This window comes from Oratosquilla oratoria, chromosome 16 (genome assembly GCF_046742065.1).
Source record: "Oratosquilla oratoria isolate Oo_2021 chromosome 16, ASM4674206v1, whole genome shotgun sequence".
NCBI classification, from domain to species: domain Eukaryota; kingdom Metazoa; phylum Arthropoda; class Malacostraca; order Stomatopoda; family Squillidae; genus Oratosquilla; species Oratosquilla oratoria.
This window is the reverse complement of record NC_134792.1, coordinates 19180065-19186254: the sequence shown is the minus strand read 5'-3', so window position 1 is coordinate 19186254 and position 6190 is coordinate 19180065.

Here is a 6190-nt window from a genome sequence, read left to right as displayed (position 1 = left end):
TGCTCTGCAGTCAACATTTCATATGGCAGAGTTTTGTCCTCCCCAAAAATTATAAAATGAGGTGTATCCCCAGTTGCTACATTAATTTGATTGTTCAGGGTACACTTAACACAAGGAATCCAAGTATCCCAAGTTACACTATGAGGACTTATTAGGGTTCTAAGACATATAATTATCTTTTTGTTTAACCTTTCTACTACTCCATTACTTTGGGGATGGTTAACGAGTATATTGACTTTCTTGATGTGGAACACATTACATAGATTTTCCAAGATTTTGTTATTAAATTCAGTCCCATTATCTGAAACTAGGATGTTAGGTGTAGTAAAGTTACAGATTATCTGATCATAGATTACGGAAGCAATAGTTTCAGCTTTCTTATTGATTATGGGTTGCAATATACAAAATCTTGAAAAATAATCAATAGCAACAAATAGGTATTTAAAGCCGTTCTCGGATAATGGTAATTCCAATGTATCCATGTGAACTCTTTCCCAAGGTTTCTGTGGAATGGGATAGGTGAGTATAGGAGCAGGTTTTGGTGTATTTCCCTTCACCTTTACACATTTTACACACTTTTCTATATAATCATATATAGTTTTCTTTCATTCCTAGTATTTAAGTTGTGCTTGTCTATAAGTTTTATCCTTTCCAGGATGTGAACTACAATCACTATCATGAAGTAACTTCAATATCTCATTTACCAGAGTTTGTGGTATAACCAACTGATTTACTTGACCTCTAGAAATATCTTTCCCATTTACAAATGTTTTCCTATACAATATACCAAAAATCAAATGAAATTCCTCTATCTTATACCCCTTTGGTAGCTTTGGAGGATCTCCTCTTGGGTTCATCAAATGCTTGATTATTGAATCACATGTCTCATCATCTCTCTGTTCTCTTATTAGCATTTCTTCATCTAAAGTTACTAATTCTTCTATACTACAAACAAAATTAATCAACCCGGTCCCAGTCATTGGTTGACTAATGTTTCTAGAAAGTGGATCTGCTACATTCCTTCTACCCGGAATATTCAAATTGAACTTCATAGCACTGAAGTATCGCAAACCATCTAGCAAGTCTGCCTCTAAGATTCTTATGCTTAAATAAGTTCTGAATAGCTGTGTGATCAGTCCAAACTCTGATGGGATACCCTAGTATCATATCCCTAAAACTTTCTAAAGAATAAATTACTGCTAAAGTTTCTCTTTCAGTTATAGAATAGTTTCTCTCCGCACTATTACAAAGTCTGGATGTGTAAGCTATGGGTTTCAAAGTTCCATTTCTCTCTTGCATTAGTATGCCTCCTAACCCAATGTCAGACGCATCAGTACAAAGAATAAATTCTTTTTCATAGTCGGGAAAAATTAAAATAGGTGAACTCGTGAGTTTATCTTTCAACTTGTCAAAAGCTTGCTGTTGCGCAGGTCCCCACATGAACTTTGAGTCCTTTCTTAACAATGAACTTAGTGGATTAGCAATGTCAGCATAACTTTGAATGAATTTTCTATAATATCCTGTTAATCCCAAAAAGCTCCTAACCTTGTCTACATTGGTCGGAACTGGAAAATTCTTGACAGCGTCAACCTTTGAATTTACTGTACTCAGCCCGTGTCTGTCTATCTTATGTCCTAAGTAAATGACACTGTCTTGCAAGAACTTACATTTTTCAAGTTTTACTTTTAACCCAGCTTCTCTTAGTCTTGAGAATATCAAATCTAATTTCTTAAAGTGCTCCACTGCAGTCTGAGAAACTATTAAAATGTCATCTAGAAATACACTGGCAGTGTTTCCTAACAATCCATCTAGAATAGTATTCATTAATCTCATGTAAGTTAATGGACTATTACATAACCCAAATGGCATTCTCTTGAACTCATAATGTCCTGTTGTAGTAGAAAATGCTGTGAACTCTCTTGAATCTTCATGCAATTCTATTTGCCAAAAAGCTGATTTGATATCTATAGTACTAAAATATCTATTCTCAGTTCCCAAACTTCTCAAAATGTCACCGATAATGGGTAATGGTAACCTGTCACGAATGGTGTGCTTATTCAGTTCCCTGTAATCAATAACTGGTCGCATAGTCCCATCAGACTTTGGTACTAAGATCAACGGAAAATTCCACTCACTTTTACTATGTTCAATAATATCCTGTGATAACATTTCAGTGATGAGTTTATCTACTACAGCTAATTTAGAGTGAGGAACTCTGTAGGCTGGTATGTAGATAGGTTGTGTTCCTGGTTTTAACTTAATGTGATGTTTTAAAACAGTTGTTTTGCCTAAGGCGTCCCCCGGCAAAGCAATTGCTTTTTTATGTTTCATAAGCAAAGCAAATAAAGCTTCATCCAACTCAGGGCAATTAGTTGATTGTAATAATTCTTTATATCTATTTCTTAAGTCTATGCCTTCTTGTACTGAACAAATTGATGAAGTTGGTAATTCTATCTCCTCACTATTCTCATTTAAAATCTTAATAGGTTTAGTACACGCCTGAATACATCCTATTTGTGTACCTTTCTTTAAAACTATCTCTTTATTCATAATATTAATTACTAATACTTCTACTCTGTTCTTATTTGTCTTATAAATCCCTGAGTCCCACTTCAATCCTTTAAGTTTAACTGATTCTGGGACTGTAATTACTTCAGAGTCTACATTGATTCCTTTCAAACACACTTCAACCTTATTAATTGACATGGGATGTAACAATGTCGACCTTGTTAATCCGCAATCTGCAATTCTCAAGGCATCTGTGGTTGATAATTTAGTAATCTCTGGGATTTCCTGAACTTCTGAGTTGGGTTCACAAATTGTTTTACTTTCTGTAGGGTTGGACCGCTCGGTCACGCTATCTAGGATAGAAATGTTATCTAAGGATTCATTGATTCCTGTCACTGGTCTTAAGTCTGGTTGATTTAAGAATGGGATTAACTGTGACTTCACTAAAATTCCTAAGTCAGCAGGACAAATTACCATGTTTTCTTTTCTCATAGTTGCAAATCCTATCAATAAATCTCCTGGAAAAACAGACTCTTCTACCACTATCACTGGGATGTACAATTGTTCATTTGTATACAAGGCAACTTCTAGCTCAATCTTACCTAATGTTTTTAACTGATTTCCAGTTACACCTTGCAATGTGTAACGGATTGGTTCCAACATTTTCACTCCTGGGTTCAACTGGTTTAAAAACTTTACTAGTAATTACATTAACTACAGACCCTGTATCAATAAAAATTTGAATAGGCTTATTGAACACTTTACCCGCAATGAGAGGTCCTACAGAAGTTTTACCAACAGTAATTATCAGTTTGTCAGTTTCTTTCATCTCCCTTGCATTCCCATATTTAACACAATACCGCCTATCGGTATATATATGGGGAGGTCTTAAATTGTTTATTCTGTGTCTGGGGGTTTTCCTCTTAGCCCTGGGGGTACCCGAAAATTCCGGCACTCATGAGTTCTGTGTCCGATTATATTATGATAAATACAGAATGGAGGGTTCCTACATTGATACTCATTGTGACCTTCGTATTTGCAATTTCTGCAAATAATCCCATAAAAACATTCTTGTGCTTTGTGTCCCCATGCATTACAATTAAAACATAGGATTCTGGTATCCCTATCCCTAGATGGACTTCTAGCATGCCGCCTATGTCCTACTTCTGTTTTCTTAAACTCTCTAGAGTTCCTATATTGGCTTTGTTGATTTATAGGCATTACATATGGGTTTATTGTTCTGGTCTCACTGTATCCTTGAAGAAGATAATCTACTTCTCCTAAACAGATATTTGATTTTAGATCTTTGTACAGCCTTTCTGCTGTTAAGTCATCAGAATTCTTTGCCAATAAGCTAAATGTAATCAATTTGATTACCTGTGAGATTTTCATCTTCTCACTAGATCTTTCTATCCAGTCTGAATCTTTCAAGATAGAATTCATGTCTTTTGACCATCTATCTAATCTAGCTAAGTACTCTGTGTCAGTTTCACTTGTCCTAACTTCCTTAATCATTTTTACCAATGCTCTGGATCTATATTCTCCTTGAGAATCTCAATCTTACGATTCTCATTGGTAATGTTTTTACTAACTATAAGAGTGTCAATGAGGTTCAGGAACTTGTTTACACCATATGTGTTAGACTCTCCTGTGAATTTTGGAATATTTGTAATTGATGTGTGAATTTCGTGTCTCAACACGTTAGAATTCTGAGGGGTACTCATACTTATTACTAATACCTTGCTTTAGCCTGGCTGCTTGCGATGTCGCTTCGTGATGTCAATGTCTGGTTTGACGTCCTTCTACGGTCTTGTCATTCGTCAACGACGTTGTTCCTCCTCCATCACACACTCTGCCTTGAAGACCGCCTTGTAGATGATGATCACCTTGAAGAATCTTGAAGAATGCTTGTTCCCAACGTAGCAGTTACTTGAAGTTGTAGATTTCTCTCGTAGTCGTTTTGGTTGTCTTGTTCCCGTAGACTTCTTGCGCCACTTCTCTTCGGAGATGTTTAACACCCAGTTCGTTCATCGCACCGCTGTTCACCACTTTCACCTCCCCTTGTCACCACTGTCACCACCACTGTCGGTTCTCGATGTTTACACTTAAATTTGACTTGTAATATCACTCGTCTCAAGGCCCCTTGCCTTCGTTAAGTGAGTTTCCCTAAATATTCAAGTTCCTCTTAAGCAGTAGTCTCACTATTTTCTAGGCCCCGTGCCTATTCCTCTCGTCCTTTGGGTTAATAAAAGGGTGGTGAATTTTCTTTCTTCTTTCACTGTAATTTCACCTACTGGTTACACTCGGGATCTCTTTCTCTCGTCTCTACATCGTCTCTCCCTAGATCGTCTCTCTAGATCGTCTCTTGATCCTCTCTTGATCCTCTCTCTAGATCGTCTCTCTACTCTCTAGATCGTCTCTCTAGATCGTCTCTTGATCCTCTCTCTGACGAGATCCCGTATCCTACGCTAAGCTACCTTCGTCTGACGTCACTAATTTTTCTAATCCAATCTCCGGTGACTTTTCAAATAAATGTCACTCCTTATGGGCGTGACTTTGAATTCATGCACCAATAGTTTTTTTCCTCCTTCTCCACCTTGCACCAAGCCGGAAAGCCATTCCAATGCCACTAGCAAAATTGTTTACCTCAGCATTAGTCAAACGAAGCTAACCTGCGCTTACAGAGTTTGATTACAACATCGAATATAAAACAGTCACCACCGTCGGTGTGTTTACATAGACATAGCGTCACCTCAATGTTTTCAAAACAACAGGCGAGCAGGCAGGCTCATTTACATTCGTACAACTACCGGCCTCTTACACTGCTTCACCTTTCAGGATTTTGTTGTTTGCTCCGTATCATATATATTACCAACCCTGTTTGCATGCATACACATTTTAGAGAGTATACTTTAAATTTGTATGAAAACACATGGGGCTTTCTTTGTATGTTTCCTCCAATATTGTGATATACTTTATGGATATCATTCTACCAGATGTAAAAGTTTTGTTGAAGGTAGGAACAATCTCCTCTGTCATCAGGTTATTGATTAATTTAGACTATCTATACTAGGAACTCGTCAAGTAATCAAAATGGATCAACATTTTTCACTAAAGTGTTACACTGAAATAATGAGAGGTCAAAGGTTGCTCATTCTTACATATAAGAAGTCTGAAAACCCGAAATGATTGCATACAAGGTGTTAATATGATCAATATAAATAAAAAAAAAAATGTGATTCAGGAGAAAATCAACACTACGCAATAAGAAAAGAGAGCCCATGAAAATTCAGGGGGAAATTAAGATAATGCATCTGCAATATCATACAAAAAAAAAAAAATAATAATAATAAAAAATAAAAATAAATAAATAAATAAATAATAAAAAAATAAAACGGTAATAAGTAAAAAAAAAAGTACAAGGGACTTCTTTACATAATTAGTAAACATGTGATTAAGGAGATAATCCTCATTAGACAGAGATGAAAGAGAACATATGAAAGGGAGGAAATTACTAAAGGCGGGATTCCACCGGGGCAACATTTTGGCAACATGTGGCATGCTGCATTGTCTCATAGGCTAAGTGTGTTTCAACCAGTTCAGCAGAAGGCAACCTGTAGCATGCGACTGTGTGCCATGCGACAGGTGGCAACATGTTGCCTTATATACTGAGGCATGCGAC